General features: G+C 43.4%; 1 protein-coding gene across 4 annotated transcripts in view; it reads left to right on the plus strand.

The window, feature by feature from the left end:
- Positions 1–21668, plus strand: part of EPS15L1 (epidermal growth factor receptor pathway substrate 15 like 1) — a 247297-nt gene that overhangs the window by 174549 nt on the left and 51080 nt on the right. The window lies entirely within an intron of this gene.

Here is a 21668-nt window from a genome sequence, read left to right on the forward strand (position 1 = left end):
GAGCTTGGAGGGGTGAATAGTATTTTACATGATTTTGATGGGTGAAATAGCGGAAAGCTACTTTTCACCTTGTTGTCGTCTTTACCTCACATAATCTGTAAAAAATAAAAAATAAAAAAAATAGTGCTAAAACCACCTTGCACACTATGAACAATTTATATTACTACCGTTCCTTTAGCAATGAAAATTTCAAGGGCATTTTCAGGATACTGACTGCATATGCAGTAGACTTAAGAGTTGATGATAAAGAATAATGGGAACGTTCTCCTCTTGATGCTTCTATTAGGCAGTTACATATTAAAATGTTTATATCGGCCCTTTCAGAAAGCCATATTCTCCCCCCAAACTATTTATTAGGGCTTATTATTTGCATGACAAGTTATATTTTTCAAACAGTCTGTCCTTATCATTGTCTTGGGGCGCAGTGAGTGACCTTATTGAAGGTGATTTTGTTATTATCATTATGACCTTTTTATTTGCTGTATTTAGTTAGACGTTAGTTCCCAGGTGTCCCTGATAAACCATTTTGGTTACCGGTGAAAATCGTTTGGACTTGGGTACCAGTTTTTGGATGGACATTGAACTAAACTGCTTACCAATGTACTACTTCCTTCATAGTGACATGCTCTTCTGATTTTCTTTTTCCATTGATCACTATATGTCTCCATTGACACTATAACTGACTGAGCACCCAGTAATTAAGGAAAAATTAGGAATAGAGGTCATATATATATATATATTTAAAAAAATGAAGTTTTCTATGTTTTATTTGTAATTTAAAAAAAGGCTGCCGCTAGGTGTCTCCCTACTTGTCCAGAGCACATTTTCCCCCATCTTTTGCAGACTTTGGACTCCTGCTGGCCTGGCAGAAGTCCAAAAGCAGGAAATGCTGAGGGAGTGTGTGCAGCCTTAGCCAATCATAGCTCATATCACATGCTGAATTGCTCTGGACTGGGTGTAGTAGGAAGTTCTCCCCTGTATGGCTTCAGATGATGTCACAGCCTGCTGGGGAACACCCCTTCCCAGTCTGTGAATCTGACGGAGACTGAGCAGAAAATACAGCGCAATATCAAGGTAGAAAAATAAAAATAAAGGCAGGGGGTGGGTTATCATGATGGGGGCAGTGAACTAGGAGGATTATAAAATTTAACAAGATCATGAGAGGTACTCTTTAAATTTTGATATAGATGCCTCTGTGATATGTCAAGCAGAACAGTCAATCACACGGCTATTTAGAAGTGTCACAAAGAACCTTAGAAGGATTCACCTTTAACCACTTAAGGACCAAGGACGTACGGCGGGGACCGGACCGGGATGACTGCTGATATCGATCAGCAGGCACCCCGTGCAAATGCTTAGGGGGGTCATTAGACCCCCCATGTCGACTGATCGCCGCAAATCGACGGTGAATTTACACCGGCGATTTGCGGCTATTCAGGGTCAAACGGGTCTCTGGTGACCTGGAAAATAAGGGGGATCGGGGTTATCTAAGACACCCACGATCCCCCTGAAGGGATTAGGAGTGAGGTGGCAGCAGGGGTGCCACCCCTCCTATCCCTGCTGTTGGTCGTCAAGAAGTGATGACCAATAGCAGATCGGGGGGGGTTAACTTTCGGTTTCCCCGTTCTGCCCACCCACAATAGGCCGGGCAGAATGGGGAAACCGAGGAGGACTGTCGCCGAAGGTCTACTTACCCATCGGCGGCGTCGATCAGCGGTGGGGATCTGCTGCAGAAGAAGACGGCGATGCGGCTCCCTGGATCCTACGGAAGCCGGTGAGTTGCCTAGCAACATCTGGAGGGCTACAGTCTTAGACCACTATACTACTACACTATACTATTTAGTGGTCTCTAAACTGTAGCCCTCCAGATGTTGCAAAACTGCAACTCCCAGCATGCCCAAACAGCTGTCTCGGCATGCTGGGAGTTGTAGTTGCATACCTCCAGTGGTTGCATAACTACACCTTCCAGAGTGCCCTTCGGCGATCGGTACATGCTGGGAGTTGTAGTTTTGCAACAGCTGGAGGCACACTGGTTGGAAAATAATGAGTTAGGTAACAGAACCTAACTGAAGGTTTTCCAACCAGCTGTTGCAAAAGTACAACTCCCAGCATGCATGGTCTGTCAGTACATGCTGGGAGTTGTAGTTTTGAAACAGCTGGATGTCCCCCCCCCCCCCCCCCCACCCCACATGTGAATGTACAGGGTACATTCACATGGGCGGGTTTACAGTAAGTTTCCTGCTTCAAGTATGAGCTGCAGCAAATTTTTCGCCGCAGCGCAAACTCCTAGCGGGAAAATCACTGTAAACCTCCGCTTGTGTGAATGTACCCTAAAAACACTACACTACAAACACATAATAAAGGGTAAAACACTACATATACACCCCTTACACTCCCCCCCCCCCCCCCCCCCCAATAAAAATGAAAAATGTATTGCACAGCACTGTTTCCAAAACGGAGCCTCCAGCTGTTGAAAAACAACTACTTCCAGTATTTCCGGACAGCCACTGACTGTCCAAGCATGCTTTGAGTTTATCAACAGCTGGAGGCACCCTGTTTGGGAATCACTTGTGTAGAATACCCCTATGTCCACCCCTATGCAATCCCTAATTTAGTCCTCAAATGCGCATGGCGCTCTCTCACTTCGGAGCCCTGTCAAATTTCAAAGAAACAGTTTAGGGCCACATATGTGGTATTTCTGTACTTGGGAGAAATTGCACTACAAATTTTGGGGTCTACACCAGCCTGTTAGTGTAAATTTATTTAATTTTTTTGACACTAACAGGCTGGTGTAGACCCATACTTTTTATTTTCTCAAGAGGTAAAAGGAGAAACAGACCCCCAAAATGTATAATGCAATTTCTCCTGAGTACGGAAATACCCCATATGTGGGCATAAAATGCTCTGCGGACGCACAACAAGGCTCAGGAGTGAGAGCGCACTATGTACATTTGAGGCCTAAATTAGTGATTTGCACAGGGGTGGCTGATTTTACAGCTGTTCTGACATAAACGCAAAAAAATAAATATCCACATGTGACCCCATTTTGGAAACTACACCACTCGTGGAACGTAACAAGGGGTATAGTGAGCCTTAACACCCCACAGGTGTTTGACGAATTTTCATTTAACCCATTAAGGCCCAGGCCATTTTACACCTTAAGGACCAGAGCGTTTTTTGCAATTCTGACCACTGTCACTTTAAACATTAATAACTCTGGAATGCTTTTAGTTATCATTCTGATTCTGAGATTGTTTTTTCGTGACATATTCTACATTAACTTAGTGGTAAAATTTTATGGTAACTTGCATCCTTTCTTGGTGAAAAATCCCCAAATTTGATGAAAAAAATGAAAATTTTGCATTTTTCTAACTTTGAAGCTCTCTGCTTGTAAGGAAAATGGATATTCAAAATAAAACATTTTTGGGATCACATATACAATATGTCTACTTTATGTTTGCATCATAAAATTTATGAGTTTTTACTTTTGGAAGACACCAGAGGGCTTCAAAGTTTAGCAGCAATTTGGAAATTTTTCACAACATTTTCAAACTCGCTATTTTTCATGGACCAGTTCAGGTTTGAAGTGGATTTGAAGGGTCTTCATATTAGAAATACCCCATAAATTACCCCATTATAAAAACTACACCCCCAAAGTATTCAAAATGACATTCAGTAAGTGTATTAACCCTTTAGGTGTTTCACAGGAATAGCAGAAAAGTGAAGGAGAAAATTCACAATCTTCATTTTTTAAACTCGCATGTTCTTGTAGACCCAATTTTTAAATTTTTGCAAGGGGTAAAAAGGAGAAAATTTTTACTTGAATTTTTAGCCCAATTTCTCTCGAGTAAGCACATACCTCATATGTCTATGTTAATTGTTCGGCGGGCGCATTAGAGGGCTCAGAAGGGAAGGAGCGTCAAATGGTTTTTGGGGGGCATGTCACCTTTAGGAAGCCCCTATGGTGCCAGGACAGCAAAAAAAAAACACATGGCATACCATTTTGGAAACTAGACCCCTCAGGGAACGTAACAAGGGGTAAAGTGAACCTTAATACCCCACAGGTGATTCACGACTTTTGCATATGTAAAAAAAATAAAATAAATGTTTTACCTAAAATGCTTGGTTTCCCAAAAATGTTACATTTTTAAAAAGGATAATAGCAGAAAATACCCCCCAAAATTTGAAGCCCAATTTCTCCCGATTCAGAAAACACCCCATATGGGGGTGAAAAGTGCTCTGCTGGCGCACTACAGGTCTCAGAAGAGAAGGAGTCACATTTGGCTTTTTGAAAGCAAATTTTGCTCTGGGGGCATGCCGCATTTAGGAAGCCCCTATGGTGCCAGAACCGCAAAAAAAAAACACATGGCATACCATTTTGGAAACCAGACCCCTCGGGGAACGTAAAAAGGGGTAAAGTGAACCTTAATACCCTACAGGTGTTTCACGACTTTTGCATATGTAAAAAAAAAAAGAAATTTACCTAAAATGCTTGGTTTCCAAAAATTTTTACATTTTTTAAAAGGGTAATAGCAGAAAATATCCCCCAAAATTTGAAGCTCAATTTCTCCCGATTCAGAAAACACCCCATATGGGGGTGAGAAGTGCTCTGCTGGCGCACTACAGGTCTCAGAAGAGAAGGAGTCACATTTGGCTTTTTGAAAGCAAATTTTGCTGTGGGGGCATGCCGCATTTAGGAAGCCCCTATGGTGCCAGGACAGCAAAAAAAAAAACACATGGCATACTATTTTGGAAACTAGACCCCTCGGGGAACGTAACAAGGGGTAATGTGAACCTTAATACCCCACAGGTGATTCACAACTTTTGCATATGTAAAAAAAAAAAAAATTTTTTTACCTAAAATGTTGGTTTCCCCAAAATTTTAGATTTTTAAAAAGGGTAATAGCAGAAAATACCCCCCATAATTTGTAACACAATTTCTCCCGAGTACGGCGATACCCCATATGTGACCCATAAACTGTTGCCTTGAAATGCGACAGGGCTCCAAAGTGAGAGCGCCATGCGCATTTGAGGCCTGAATTAGGGACTTGCATAGGGGTGGACATAGGGGTATTCTACGCCAGTGATTCCCAAATAGGGTGCCTCCAGCTGTTGTAAAAGTCCCAGCATGCCTGGACAGTCAGTGGCTGTCTGGTAATACTGGGAGTAGTTGTTTTGCAACAGCTGGAGGCTCCGTTTTGGAAACAGTGGCGTACCAGACGTTTTTCATTTTTATTGGGGAGGGGAGGGGGGCTGTGTAGGGGAATGTGCATATGTAGTGTTTTTTACTTTTTATTTTATTTTGTGTTAGTGTAGTGTTTTTACAGTCGCACGGGCGGGGGTTCACAGTAGTTTCTCGCTGGCAGTTTGAGCAGCGGCAGAAAATTTGCCGCAGCTCAAACTTGCAGCCGGATACTTACTGTAATCCTCCGCCCATGTGAGTGTACCCTGTACGTTCACATTGGGGGGGGGGGACATCCAGCTGTTGCAAAACTACAACTCCTAGCATGTAGGGTCTATAAGTGCATGCTGGGAGTTGTAGTTTTGCAACAGCTGGAGGCTCCGTTTTGGAAACGGTGGCGTACCAGACGTTTTTCATTTTTATTGGGGAGGGGGGCTGTGTAGGGGTATGTGTATATGTAGTGTTTTTTTACTTTTTATTTTATTTTGTGTTAGTGTAGTGTTTTTAGGGTACAGTCACACGGGCGGGGGGTTCACAGTAGTTTCTCGCTGGCAGCTTGAGCTGCAGCAGAAAATTTGCTGCAGCTCAAACTTGCAGCCGGATACTTACTGTAATCCTCCGCCCATGTGAGTGTACCCTGTACATTCACATTGGGGGGGGAACATCCAGCTGTTGCAAAACTACAACTCCCAGCATGTACGGTCTATCAGTGCATGCTGGGAGTTGTAGTTTTGCAACAGCTGGAGGCACACTGGTTGTGAAACACAGAGTTTGGCAACAAACTCAGTGTTTTGCAACCAGTGTGCCTTCAGCTGTTGCAAAAGCTACAACCCCCAGCATGTACGGACAGCGGAAGGGCATGCTGGGTGTTGTAGTTATGCAACAGCGGGAGGCATACTACTTTGGCTGGGGATGCTGGGGATTGTAGTTATGCAACAGCTGGAGACACACTGGTTTGCTACTTAACTCAGTGTGCCTTCAGCTGTTGCAAAACTACAACTCTCAGCAGTCACCGACAGCCAACGGGCATGCTGGGAGTTGTAGTTATGCAACCAGCAGATGCACCACTACAACTCCCAGCATGCACTTTAGCTGTTTGTGCAAGCTGGGAGTTGTAGTTATACAACAGCTGTAGGTACACTTTTCCATAGAAAGAATGTGCCTCCAGCTGTTGCAAAACCATAAGTCCCAGCATGCCCATAAGTGCATGCTGGGAGTTGTGGTGGTCTCCCTCCTCCTGTTGCATAACTACAGCTCCCAGCATGCCCTTTTTGCATGCTGGGAGCTGTTGCTAAGCAACAGCAGGAGGCTGTCACTCACCTCCTGCTGCTGCTTGATCGCCGCACAGGTCAGTCCCGCCGCCGCCGCTCCTGGGGCCCCGATCCCAACATTAACGCCGGGGATCGGGGTCCCCAGCACCAGGGGTGCACGTCCCGCACCCGCTCACGTCCTCCGGAAGAGGGGCGGAGCGGGTGCGGGAGTGACACCCGCAGCAGGCGCCCTGATTGGTCGGCCGGGAATCCGGCCGACGAATCGGGGCGATCGTGAGGTGGCACCAGTGCCACCTCACCCCTGCAGGCTCTGGCTGTTCGGGGCCGTCTCTGACGGCCCCGATCAGCCAGTAATTCCGGGCCACCGGGTCACTGGAGACCCAATTGACCCGGAATCGCCGCAGATCGCTGGACTGAATTGTCCAGCGATCTGCGGCCATCGCCGACATGGGGGGACATAATGACCCCCCTGGGCGATATGCCGCGATGCCTGCTGAACGATTTCAGCAGGCATCGGGCACCGGCTCCCCTCCGGCTAGCGGCGGGGGGCCGGGAATGGACAGGACGTACTCCTACGTCCTCGGTCCTTAAGGACTCGGAAATGGGGGCGTAGGAGTACGTCCATTGTCCTTAAGGGGTTAAGCTGGATGGGAAAATAAAAAAAGGTTTTTCACTAAAATGCTGGTGTTACCCTAAATTTTTCATTTTCAGAAGGGAAAATAGAAGAAATGGGGTTACAAATTCCCCCCCCCCCCCCCCTGAGTGAAAACATACCCCATATGTAGATGTAAGGTGCTCTGTGGGTGCACTACAATGCTCAGAAGAAAGGGAGCGCCATTGGGATTTTGGAGAGAAAATTTGTCTCCATAGTGCCAGAACAATGGACCCCCCCACATGTGACCTCATTTTGGAAACTAAACCCCTCACGTAATGTAATAAGGGGTAGAAGTGAGCATTTACGCCCCACAGGTGTCTGGCAGATTTTTGGAACAGTGGTTCATGAAAATTTTAAATGTAATTTTTCATTTGCACAGCCCACTGTTCCAAAGATCTGTCAAACGCCAGTGGGGTGTAAATATTCACTGCACCCCTTATTAAATTCTGTGAGGGTTGTAGTTTCCAAAATGGGGTCACATGTGTCCAAACAAATTCTCTCTCCAAAAGCCTTATGGCGCTCCTTCCCTTCTGAGCATTGTAGTTCGCCCGCATAGCACTTTACATCCATATAAGGGGTATTTCCATACTCAGAAGAAATGGGGTTACAAATTTTGGGGGTAATTTTCTCCTATTACCCCTTGTAAAAATGTAAAATTTGGGGGGAAAACATCCTTGGGGGATGTAGTTTCCAAAATAGTATGTCATTTTTTTTCTTTTTGCTGTTCTGGCACAATAGGGTCTTCCTAAATGCGACATCCCCCCCCAAAAAACCATTTCAGCAAAAGTTGCTTTCCAAAAGCCAAATGTGACTTTCTCTTCTGACCATTGTAGCTTGCCCGCAGAGCATTTTATGTTCTAACATGGGGTATTTCCATACTCAAAAGAAATGGAGTTACGAATTTTGGGGGGAATTTTTCCCATTACCCTTTGTAAAAAAAATAGTAAATTTGGGGGGGAAAATTCACTTTTTTTTTTTTTTTTTCATTTATACATCAGACTTTAACGAAAAGTCGTCAAACACCTGTGGGGTGTTAAGGCTCACTGGACCCCTTGTTACGTGCCTTGAGGTGTGTATTTTCTAAAATTGTATGCCATGTGGGGGGTTTTCTGCTGTTCCTGCATAATAGGGGCTTCTTAAATGTGACATGCCCCCCAAAAACCATTTCAGAAAAACTCACTCTCCAAATTCACACTGTCGCTCCTTCCGTTCTGAGCCCTCTACTGCACCCGCCGAACACTTGACATACACATATGAGGTATTTCCTTACTCGAGAGACATTGGGTTACAAATTTTAGGAAGATTTCTCTCCTTTGACCCCTTGTAAAAATTCAAAAACTTTGCTGCTATTCCTGTGAAACACCTAAAGGGTTAACACACTTACTGAATGTCATTTTGAATACTTTGAGGGTTGCAGTTTTTATAATCGGGTAATTTGTGGGGTATTTCTAATATAAAGGCCCTTCAAATCCACTTCAAAACTGAACTGGTCCCTGAAAAATTAAATTTTTGAAAATTTTTAGAAAAATTGGAAAATTTAAAAAAAAACAAATTGAAATTAAAAAACAATCTCTGTATCAGAATGAAAGGTAAAAGCATCCCAGAGTTATTAATGCTTAAAGTGACAGTGATCAGATGTGCAAAAAACGCTCTGGTCCTTAAGGCCAAAATGGGCCTGGTCCTTAAGGGGTTAAGATTGTCATCTCTAAGACTACATTGTTTAACATATAGTTTGAAAAACACTGATTTAGAATCTTTTTTTTAAGCCGTCTACTTATTCTGCTCAGAATTAATTATTTTGAGCTGAATTCCGCTTGCAGCACAATCCCATTTATATCAGTAGGATTCTGCTGCACTGCACACTACTAAAGTTTCATAGCTGAATTTCTGGGCTGTATGTGAATTTCTACAAAAAGAAAAAACATGTTCATTCTTTCACAAGCATCAGCCTGGAATTGCAGTGAAGTCAGTGGGACGGCGCCTAATGCCCTCGCAGCCGTCAAGTGCATATTCTGCAACAGGCTGCTGCAATTGTAATTTCTGTAGAGTGCATGGTACGTAAGCCCCCCAAAGAAGGAGTAGTAAGTAGTCCTTTCCAATCTATCATTAGCCTTAAAGGGGTACTCCGCCCATAGACATCTTATCCCTATGCAAAGGATAAGGGATAGCAGGTCTGATCGCGGGTTGGTTAGGCCGCTAGGATCCCAGTGGCCAGACCCCCACAATGAGACATCTTATGCCCTATCCTTTTGGATAGGGGATAAGATGTCTAGGGGCAGAGTACCGCTTTAATTGTCCTCTCTAGAGTTGAGAGAAACTTTCAAATGTTCTCCTCAGCGGATTCTAAATTTTTCCAAAAAGTTTGCTTTACGGTGAACAGGTTTTCTGCGAGCCAGAAATGTGATAAGCCGCAAAACATGTGTATAACACTGCCTGAGAGCTGTGGAGCCCTGTATAACACTGCCAGAGGTCGCCTAGAAATGTATTAACGTGTCCCTTTTTTAAATGATTTTTTTTTTTGTTTTTGCAATTTTGTGATTCAACATCTCCAAATCTTTGACACTTGTACCGTGTAGCATGATTAAATGTAAAAAGAATCGCTGCATCAACGGCATGAACTAAAAACTTAAAGAGAATACTTGTCACCCGCCCTAACCTGTTGTTACAGGCAGGTAGAGCGGGTGACACTGATTATAATGAAACGTAACTACCCACGATCCGTGGTCCTGTTATGTTATCATCTTTATTCCGGTGGCAGGCTTGGTGCACAGCAGGAGCCTGCTTGCAGTGGGACCCAGCGGGAAGCAACCATAACAGGACCACGGATCGGGGGCAGGTAAGTATCGTTATCATCAGTACACTTTTTGGTACGGTCTCCTAGGACTGTATCCACCTTTTCCAGCCCACCGGAGCACCTGAAAGCTGAACTAATTTATGGAGGCTAAAGTCAGCAACTGCCGAGCCGAGAAGTTTGTGACTAATCGAATCACTGTAACTTTGCTCATCTCTAATCAGATTGCTAATACTGTTAAGTGCTATGCATAGGCATAGCACTGATCAGTATTATTGGCGATCTTCTGCTCTGGTCTGCTGAAAGGCAAATCAGAGCAGAAAACCCTGGGAGACAGAAGGAGGCAGGTGAGGGGACCTCTGTCCGCCATCTTGGCTGATCTGGTCCCAGCGGCAGTGTTGCGGGCGATCATATCCTCCATCCGCACTGCCGCAAATGCCGTGATCTATATTGATCACGGCATCTGAGAGGTTAATGGCAGACATCAGCGTGATCGCTGATGTCCGCCTTTACTGGTGGGTCCGCGGCTGCTGACATGATGCGAGCGCAGCTCCTGCGCTTGCTTCATAGCCGTGCCCGCTTCATAGCCGCGTGGTAAATGTACGGTGCTGTGCGTGAAGTAACTCGCTGCAGTGCCCTACATTTATGCCGTGTGTCCTTAAGGGGTTAATAACCTAATTTATAGCATGCCAAAGCATTTAAGTGTGTATATTTCTGTGCATACTTGAAACTGGACATAAAACAAAATGTTTTGAATAATTTTTTATTTTTTATCATATGCATATCATTAACATGTGTATTGAAACTGTTTTCCATAACTCCACAACTTTTCCTTCTTGTTGCAGTTTCAGTGTTGTGGAATGTATTTGCATCGTTTTTTAACTCTAAGGGGGAGATTTATCAAAACCTGTCCAGAGGAAAATTGCGGAGTTGCCCATAGCAACCAATCAGATTACTGCTTTCATTTTGAAAAGGCTCCTGAAAAATGAAAGAAGCGATCTGATCTGTTGCTATGTGCAATTCAGCAACTTTTCCTCTGGACAGGTTTTGATAAATCTCCCCTAAGAGTACATAGAAAGTCTTGGAACCAGTTTAACACTGCTTTTTAAACCCTCTCCTTTCCTCCCTAACCATCAGGGTGCTTCCCTTCAAGGATGCCCACACTCTATGTAGGCTGTGCCCTAAAAATATTCTCTCTTTATCTCTTCTTATCTTGTCCCAGTGTGTTTCCCCATTGAATGTTTCATAAGGGGACCATCTTGAAGTTTCATACATACACTGGATTTTGCTTAAAAAAACAAGCAAACAAACCATGGGCCAGAATGATAGATCCGGATAGTCAGAGGCTCCTCATTCTCAGTCTCATGCATAGTCTCATGCAAATCATGGCAGATATATTGGCATATTTGTAATATATCTTAATTGTTTTAACTTTTTAATTTACTGCTTAATTTATTTTTAACTTACAAAAGGCTTTACTAGGCACTGTAAAACAGATACAGAAATATAAATACGAGTACATAGAAATCAGCACATCGTAAACTGAATATATCAGTTAAACTGGGTATCCTATAGTAGGCACAACAAGACACAAAGAAATATCTCCCAGGGACAGTAAACCCCACAGTGAACCTGGGTTCCACAATTTTTATAGTGAGGGAATACTGATGTAGAAGTTCTATTTAAAATAATAATAATAATCAGTTGGTCTTTTAAGTTGAATGGCAATTTTTCATGTACAATAATCCATGAAAGTTTTAATTTGACTAAATCCATAATTTCCAAGGGCTTCTTCCAGGATTGATCAATATTGATCCTTTCAACAATAAAACACCTTGATATTTATCTGAGAGCAGGTTTAGGGATATTCGAAATCTGACGTTCCAAGAAGTCATAAGATGATATTCATGATAATTTAAATAAGATTGTACTCCTGAACCCTGAAGCTTCTAAGTTTAGGACATATTCACCATATATGGAGAAAGGAAGACTCACTGCTACATCCCCTAAAGCGAAGGCCCGAGGGTGCCTGGGAACATAAGGGAAAGTCTTTGTCCTCCAAGTCCCTTACCCACATCATCTTCTCACTTGCAACAACATTCCACATTTCATAACATAAAAGTATATAATTTTGAGATGCTTCCTTTCTCACCAGGATTGTTAGTGGATAGTTGTTTGTTAGTGCATATCTTAAGCAAAGAATAGAACTTTTAATGTTTAAGTTGTTGAAGACAAAAGAGTTTTGAATCGGGAATGGAATGGACAGAGAGCGGAAATATCTCAGTGATCTAAAACTCAATCTGTTGACCAGATTGATGACCCAAGTCAGGTTTTTAAGAGAGCCTCCTATGAAAACCTGCATTAACTTTACTTTTAATTGTACAATATATATAATATTACTATTATTAGAACCACTAACAGGTATGCATAGATCAACTGACTGCAACTAAAAATAAAATGTCTGGAGAACCCGTCAGATCCAACAAAAAAAAAATTTATATTAAAATGTAATATATCACTCAGTACCTAATCCTGACCATGTACATCTAATTTTTATGTGTCTAGCACCTTTATTTTTTATTTTTTTTTATTACACTTTTTATTTAGCTCACTAGTCTGAATTCCTCTCAAAGGGAGGGGGTGTGACCTCACTGCGCAGGTCTCCGCCTCCTCCCTCAGTATGCTGTCTTCTCACATCTCCCCTAGCATTAGCAAAACTACAACTCCCAGCATGTCCTCACTTACAGTAGCGGGACATAAGCTGAAAGTGGGGGATTTTTCCTCCAGCTGTGAGCCCTGTGCTCACAGCTGTCAATCAAGGAAGTTTGTCCATGAAATAGGTGATGATGCATGGACACAGCAGGACTAGTATGTGTCCAAGCAGGCAGGAGGGCAGTTGTTTAACTGGCTTTTTCAGTATGAAATACTGAAAATGTTCTGATGAAAGCAATTGCAAAACCTATTGGTTATATATGCTTTACAACATATCAAAAGTTGTTGTATCTGACAGTGCCCATTTAAGGTATCCTGGACTTGTCAAAAACTTCCAGCAGGAAAAACAAAAAAAAAAAAAACTTACACTCATCCTCTAGTAATTTCCGGTCCAGCATCACCATTGCTTTATATTCCCTGTTAAATAAGCGTTGGTAACATCATTGTGCTTTGCACCCCTACAGCCAATCACTGGCCTCCGTGGTCACATGCACTTGTTGCCAATTCGCTGGCTTCATTGGTCCCTTGCACAGTATATGTGCAATATGTTACAAGCAGTTTGCTGGAGCAGGGGCAAGTATAAGGTTTTTTTTTATCTATTTTTTTTTTTTTATTCCACCTATCAGTCTCTGCCCATGGAAATTTTTGGCAAGCCCAGAATATTAAAAGATCCTTGTAATCAGCATCACTTGCAGTATTAAAGAAGAGAAGTCCCATGCCTTGAAGTACAGAAAAACGTATCCCTTATCCACAAGATAGGGGATAAGTTTTAGATCGCGGGGAGTCTGACCGCTGTGGCCCCCTGCGATCTCCTGAATGAAGACTCAGCTCTACCCCAGAGCGGCGCGTCACGACCCCCGCCCGAAGCGGGGGCCGCCACGCCTCCTCCATATATCTCTATGTGAGAACCGTTTGGCTATCTTCTGCTCTTCCATAGCGATATATTGAGGGGGCCTGGCAGCCCCCGCTTTGGGCAGGGGTCGTGACACACCGCTCTCGGGGAGAGCTGGGGCTCCGTATAAGAGATCGAGGAGGGCCACAGTAGTTGAACCCCCTGCAATCGAAGACTTATCCCCTGTCCTGTGGATAGGGTATATGTTTTTTTGTGCTTCTAGACATGGGACTTCTTCTTTAACCTGTACCAGCAGATTAGTCCAATTCCTTTAAAATAGAAAAATAAAGTTTAAACTTACTGTATATTTGTTTTTATCATTTTAACACGAAAATCATGATAAAGCACCAAATGGTTCGGATAAAACTATATCACCTCTTAGACCCCAAGTTGTTGGGAGACTTTGCACAAGAATTGTTGGTTATGTTGAGGACTTTGCAATTCTATATAGCTAGTTACACCTCAAATATATTGTGTGTTAATATATTGATAGTAAGATATTTTGGATAAAAAAACAAGTTGTGCAGCATTTGTTTTCAGGTAAAATGCATATACTCTATTATTGCAGGGTTACTGCACCTATTGCTTATTGAGATTAACAACTGATAACTGCTTACTTTGCTAGTGACAGAAAAATATAATTTAGAAGGTAATCTGTGGTTTCCTTAAAAAGCTGAGGAATGAGTAGAATCGAAAGTTCAGTTACAAAGTGGAAAAGGCGTGTTAAAGCAGTTAAATACATCATTATTTGATTTCTTGTTTTTCTGTGGCTAACAGCACTGTCACAAAATATACAGGTGCAGAATCACCTTTTGAAAAGGGTGACAAAACATACTTATTACGGTTAAGGAAACCGTTAACACTATATGACATGGAGTAGCTTCTGAATGAAGACTTTGCTGAGATCAAAATATAGGTGATTCATATGTGTTCCCTTTCTATGTAACCCCTTTTGGTCAGATCATTGTTGGCATGAAGTCTTTTGTAAGCCTTGTGCCTCTATCAGTTGTAAAGTACAGAGAACCTGTCAGGTGAATTTTACTGCCGTGACCAAGATTAGCATATCATAGAGGATATCTATAGCATATCTATAGACGGCTTTATGTTTACTTATTTACTCAGAAATTCAAGTTTGTGACTAAAGTCTGAACAAAGCAGGGTCCTTAAATTATTTTGAGCAAATTAACATTGTATACATTTCCTGAAAGCCTACTTATAGAATCTAAAAATCCTACCTTGTAGTTTATAGCTGTAACCATCATCGTTCAATTTTGTAAAAAAAAAAAATGAAAAAAGAGATTTCACATTTGTTACTAAAATGTGCATCAAAGCAAAGGCTTAAACATAAAACTACACTAAAAAATAAAAGAATAGCAGGGATGCATCATCTGCCCTACATCTGAATACCCTAGCACTTTTAACAAAACTATTTATAAATCTGAGACAGAAATTGTCTGAATTCTCCATACCAACCAATCACAGCTCAGCTTTTTAATTTTATTAGAAGTCTAGGAGTGCTGGACAGATGTTATGGCGGAGACTAGACAATGGCCCTCATTTACTATTGCAAACCCGATATGTTTTGTCGGGACGTGCGCCATTTTCGGGCGCATTGCACATGAAATTCTGTCTGTGCCTGAATTTGCACCTGAAATTCTGTCTGCGCCTGAATTTGCACCTGAAATTCTGTCTGCGCCTGAATTTGCACCTGAAATTCTGTCTGCGCCTGAATTTGCACCTGAAATTCTGTCTGCGCCTGAATTTGCACCAGAAATTCTGTCTGCGCCTGAATTTGCACCTGAAATTTTGTCTGCGCCTGAATTTGCACCTGAAATTCTGTCTGCGCCTGAATTTGCACCTGAAATTCTGTCTGCGCCTGAATTTGCACCTGAAATTCTGTCTGCGCCTGAATTTGCATTTGAAAAAACCCAACTAACTCTCCATTTTGCTAAGAAAACCCGAAAAGGGGCGTGGCTGCCAGGAAAGGGAGGCGTGGTCACAGAAAAGGGGCGTGCCCCCGACATTTTCACAAAATCCCAACATATTTACTTATGTTTCCACAGAAAATGTGGTGGATTTCAGCTGAGGAAAACCCTACAGGTCAGAGCATGTGTAAAAAAAAGCAAAATGTAGGGAAACCTTAGTAAATACCGTGGGAAATAAATTGTAGGGCATTAAAACCCACAAAGAAACCTACACAACACTCTTAGTAAATGAGGGCCAATATGTTTATTTTTATTATGTTTACATTTTTTTTTTTTATGGAAAAGGGGGGTGATTTTAACTTTTAACCCCTTAAAGACCAATCCCCATTTTTACCTTAAAGCGTACCCTTCAGATCCCAAGAAAATAAAATGTTTTTAATATCACTCACTAGCTAATCCTGACCATGTACATCTAATTTGTATGTGTCTAGCACCTTTATTTTTTTTTTATTACACTTTTAATTTAGCTCACTAGTCTGAATTCCTCTCAAAGGGAGGGAGCGTGGTCTCACTGTGCAGGTCTCCGCCCCCTCCCTCAGTATGCTGTCTGCTCACATCTCCCCTAGCATTAGCAAAACTACAACTTCCAGCTTGTCCTCACTGACAATAGAGGGACACAAGCTGACAGTGGGAGGGTTTTTCTTCCAGCTGTGAGCCCAGCGCTCACAGCTGTCAATCAAGGAAGTGTGTCCATGACATAGGTGATGATGCATGGACACAGCAGGACTAGTATGTGTCCAAGCAGGCAGGGGGGCAGTTGTTTGACTGGCTTTTTCAGTATGAAATACTGAAAATTTTGTAATGAAAGCAATTGAAAAACCTATTGGTTATACATGCTTTACAACATATCAAAAGTTTTTGTATCTGACAGTGCCCATTTAAGGACCAGGACAGTTTTATTTTAGCATTTTCGTTTTTTCCTCCTAGTCTTCAAAAAATCGCAACTCTTTTATATTTTCATCCACAGACCAATATGAGGGCTTGTTTTTTGTGCGACCAGTTGTCCTGTATAATATCACTCATTTTACTATAAAATGTATGGCACAACCAAAAAAATACTATTTGTGTGGGGAAATTTTAAAGAAAACCGCAATTTTGCTAATTTTGGAATGTTTCGTTTTCACATGTACAATTTACGGTAAAATTGACGTTTTCTTTATTCTGTGGGCCAATACAATTAAAATGATACCCATGATTACATACTTTTCTATTATTGTTAGGCTTAAAAAAAATCCCAAACTTTGTAACCAAATTAGTATGTTTATAATCCTTCTATTTTGACGACCTATAACTTTTTCATTTTTGTGTATAAGCGGTGGAATGATGGCTTATTTTTTGTGCCATGATCTGTGCCATGGTACCACATTAGTGTACGTAACATTTTTATACATTTATTTTTATACAAAATGTGACAAAAAAACAGCAATTAAAAAAATTTTTTTTTTTTTTTTACGTTCACGCCATTCACCGTACGGGATCAATAACATTATATTTTAATAATAAAATTTGGGACATTTACGCATTTTTTCTACACTCTGTGGGGGCAAAATGGGGAAAAAAGGTCATTAAAATTTTTATTGGGGGAGGAGATTTTTCACATTTTGTTAAACTCCTTTTTTTTTTTTTGTTTGTTTTTTTTGTTTACACTTTTTTAATAGTCCCCATAGGGGACTTTTTATAGCAATCCTTTGATTGCTAATACTGTTCAGTGCTATGCATAGGGCATAGCACTGATCAGTGTTATCGGTCATCTTCTGCTCAATCTCAGACCAGAACAGAAGACCCGCGGAAGGCAGCGGAGGCAGGTGAGGGGACCTCCGTGCGCCGTTCTGGATCACCGCGACAGCGCTGCGGGAGATCGTCCATATTTCTGACTGCACTACCGCAGATGCCATCTGTATTGATCACGGCATCTGAGGGGTTAATGGCAGACATCCGAGCGATTGCTGATGTCTGCCATTACCGGTGGGTCCCTGGCTGCAATCAGCAGCTGGGACCAGCCTCGCATGATCCGAGCATCGTTCTGATGCTCGCGGTCATGTACAGGATGTAAATAAATGCACTAAGTACTGCAGCACCAGGACGTAAATTTATGTCCTTGGTCGTTAAGGGGTTAACATGGAAGGGGTTATTGTGTGTTTTTTAAACCTTTTTATTAAACTTTTTTTTTATAAACTTTATTAGTCCCCTTAACCCCTTCCCTCTTTGACGATTTTTTTATTTTTGCACTTTTGTTTTTCCTCCACACCTTCTAAAAAATCATAACACTTTCAATTTTCCACATGCAGACCCATATGAGGGCTTGTTCTTTGCGCCAACAATTTTACTTTCTAATAGCATTAATAATTTTACCATGAAATCTAAGGCGAAACCAGAAAAAAAATATTTGTGGGGCAAAATTGAAAAAAAGGAATTTTTTTAATTTTTAGCGGTTAGCGGCTTCCGTTTCTACGCAGTGCAGTTTTTGGTAAAATTGACACCTTATATATATTCTGTAGGTCCATACGGTAGCCAATTTATATACCGTATTTATCGGGGTATACCACACACTGGCCTATAACACGCACCCTCATTTTACCAGGGATATTTGGGTAAAAAAAATTTTTTACCCAAATATCCTTCGTAAAATGAGGGTGCGTGTGTGTGCATGCGTATACCCCGATACACCCCCAGGAAAGGCAGGGGCCTCCTGTCCTTGGGTCTAGAGCCCTGCTGCTGCAGCTTCTCTCCTGCTGGCTATCTGCGCCGCTGCCCGTTGTCTCCCCCTGACTATCGGTGCCGGCGCCGATAGCCAGGGGGAGAGAAGCAGCGCCGGCAATGGGGCAGCGGTGCCGATAGTCAGGGGGAGAGAAGGGGCAGCGGCACCCATTGCCGGCGCCGCTGCCCCGTTGCCTCCCCCATCCCCGGTTGTATAATTACCTGTTGCCGGGGTCGGATCTGCGCTGCTTCAGGCCTCCAGTGTGCGTCCCATGCGTCGTTGCTATGCACTGCACGGCGCGGCGCAATGACGAGTGACGATAGTCAGGGGGAGAGAACGGGCAGCGGCACCGATAACCAGGGGGGAGAGAAGGGCCGGCAGCAGGGCTCTAGACCCCAGGACAGGCAGGGGCAGAGAAGTCGGCAGCGCTGGTGGTCTCTGCACCTGCAAAGCCGCTGCAGTTCATTGATTTAAAGCGCCCGTTTTAAATAATCGAACTGCAGCGGCTTATCGGCGTATAACACGCAGGTAGACTTTAGGCTAAAAAATGTTAGCCTAAAAAGTGCGTGTTATACGCCGATAAATACGGTAGGTTTGATTTACCGTATTTATCGGCGTATAACACGCACTTTTTAGGCTAATTTTTTTTGCCTAAAGTCTATGTGCGTGTTATACGCCGATACCGCCCCAGGAAAGGCAGGGGGAGAGAGGCCGTCGCTGCCCGCTTCTCTCCCCCTGCCTTTCCTGGGGTCTAGAGCCCTGCTGCTGGCCCTTCTCACCCCCTGGTTATCGGCGCCACTGCCCGTTCTGTCCCCCTGACTATCGGTACCGGCGCCGATAGCCAAGAGGAGAGAAGGGGCAGCAGCACCCATTGCCGGCGCCGCTGCCCCGTTGCCTCCCCCCATCCCCGGTGGCATAATTACCTGGGTCGGGTCCGCGCTGCTGTAGGCCTCCGGCGTGCGTCCCCTTCCTCGTTGCTATGCGCTGCACGGCGCGGCGCATGACGTCAGTGCGCCGCGCCGTGCATAGCAACGACACAGGGGACTCACGCCGGAGGCCTGGAGCAGCGCGGACCCGACCCAGGTAATTATGCCACCGGGGATGGGGGGAGGCAACGAGGCAGCAGCGCCGGCAATGGGTGCCGCTGCCCCTTCTCTCCCCCTGGCTGTCGGCGCCGCTTCTCTCTTCCTGGCTATCGGCGCCGGCAATGGGGCGCCGGTACTGATAGTCAGGGGGACAGAACGGGCAGCGGCGCTGATAGCCAGGGGGAGAGAAGGGCCGGCAGCAGCGCTCTAGACCCCAGGAAAGGCAGGGGGAGAGAAGCGGGCAGCGACGGCCTCTCTCCCCCTGCCTTTCCTGGGGGTATATCGGGGTATACACGCACACACACGCACCCTCATTTTACCATGGATATTTGGGTAAAAAACTTTTTTTGACCCAAATATCCTTGGTAAAATAAGGGTGCATGTTATAGGCCGGTGCGTGGTATACCCCGATAAATACGGTAATTTTACTACAAAAAAAAAAAAGTATAACTACATGCACCAAAAATGTCCTCTTCTTACCCCAAAAACTTTATTTTGCAGCATACGGGGATGTATTTTTTGCCCTGTGATCTGAAATTTTTATCGGTTCCATTTTTGTTTTGCTCTGACTTTTTGATCACTTTTTGTGTGTACGCCGTTGACCGTGTGATTTAATTAACGATCTAGTTCGGACATTTGTCCAATGCCACATATGTATATATTTTTATTTGCACAGTTTTTTTTTTTTTTTTTATTGGATAAGGGGGGTGATTCAAACTTTATTAGGGAAATCACATTAACTCACCTGCTGAGCGCTCGTCCTACCTCGGGAGCCCGCAATGGACGTACTTTCACGTCCTTTTGCAGCAAGGGGTTAAGGAACCTTTATGAAGAATCATTAGATTTCTCATACAGATCAATGCAGTTCTATTGAACAGCCTTAATCTGTGTTATCTGTACTCCATTGGTAGAGCCATGACCGAAACAGGAGGAGAGGTAAGCCCTCCGACTACCTCTTCATTGGATCCACCCCACTAGACAACAGGGATGATATAAATGTACCTTTTAGACGCTGCTGTCATCTTTCACAGTAGCGATCTGAAGGGTAAATAGCCGGTTGTGGCAATAATGCATGCTTGCTATTAGCGGCTGCCCAAGCTACTGAAATCAGCTGGGGGTTGCCGTGTATGGAGTGGGCTCGCCTCAGGAGCCCGCTCCATGCACCATGACAGACTAGATATGTTATGTGTCATGAAGAAGTTAATGTCTAAACCTTGGCAACAAAAGTGAGTATACCCCTAATTGGAAATGTCCATATTGGGCCCCATTAGCCAATTTTATTCCCCAGTGTCATGTGACTCACCGTGTTAGGCCCCTTTCACACTACATAATTACTCCGTTTTCGGAGTTCCGTCAGAAAATCGGCAGTAAAACGGCAGTTAAAAAATCCTATACAACCGTTAGAAAATCCCATTATAGTCTATGGAATTTTTCGAATAACTGCTTTAACCCGTTATTTATAACGGCCATTATTTTGTGACGGAACATATTTCATGAACTATTTCTCCCATTACTATCTACCATCACAAAATTTTCTAACGGCCATGTAGGATCTTGTAACTGCCGATTTTCTGACGGAACTTCGAAAACGGAGTAATTATGTAGTGTGAAAGGGGCCTTACAAGGTCTCAACATGGCACCTCATATCAAAGAACTCTTTAAATGGGCACTGTCAGATACAAAAACTTTTGATATGTTGTAAAGCATGCAAAAACAATAGGTTTTGCAATTGCTTTCATTACAAAATTTTCAGTATTTCGTACTGAAAAAGCCAGTCAAACTATTTGGGTAACTACACCCCTCAAGGAATGTAACAAGGGGTACAGTGAGCCTTAAAACCCCACAGGTGAAAATGTTTTGTGTTTAAAAATGCTTCCACTTGGTGTTTCCCTACTTGTCCAGAGCACATTTCCCCACCCCCATCTCTTGCAAAGACTTTGGACTCCAGCTGGCCTGGCTGAAGTCCAAAATCTGGAAATGCAGTCTGGAGTGCTTCGGGGGGGGGGGGGGGGGGGGGGGGGGGGGCTTAGCCAATCATAGCTCATCTCACACTGAACTGCTCTGGGCTGTGTGTAACAGAGTAAGGGAGGAAGTTCTCCCCTGTATGGCTTCAGATGATGTCACGCCTGCTGGGGAACGCCCCTTCCCAGTCTGTGAATCTGACTGAGCAGAATATACAGAGCAATTACAAGGTAGAAAACTAACAAATAATAAAAATGAAGGCAGGGGGTGGTTTATCATGATGGGAGCAATGAACTAGGAGGATTAAAATTTAACAAGATCATGAGAAGTACTCTTTAAATACCAGGACGCGAGGGCATATCTGTACGCCCTCCGTCCCCAACAGGTTAATTTGTGTGGTGGTATGGATCGACCGATATCGATTTTTTTTAGGGC

Source organism: Hyla sarda, chromosome 1, assembly GCF_029499605.1.
Source record: "Hyla sarda isolate aHylSar1 chromosome 1, aHylSar1.hap1, whole genome shotgun sequence".
NCBI lineage: Eukaryota > Metazoa > Chordata > Amphibia > Anura > Hylidae > Hyla > Hyla sarda.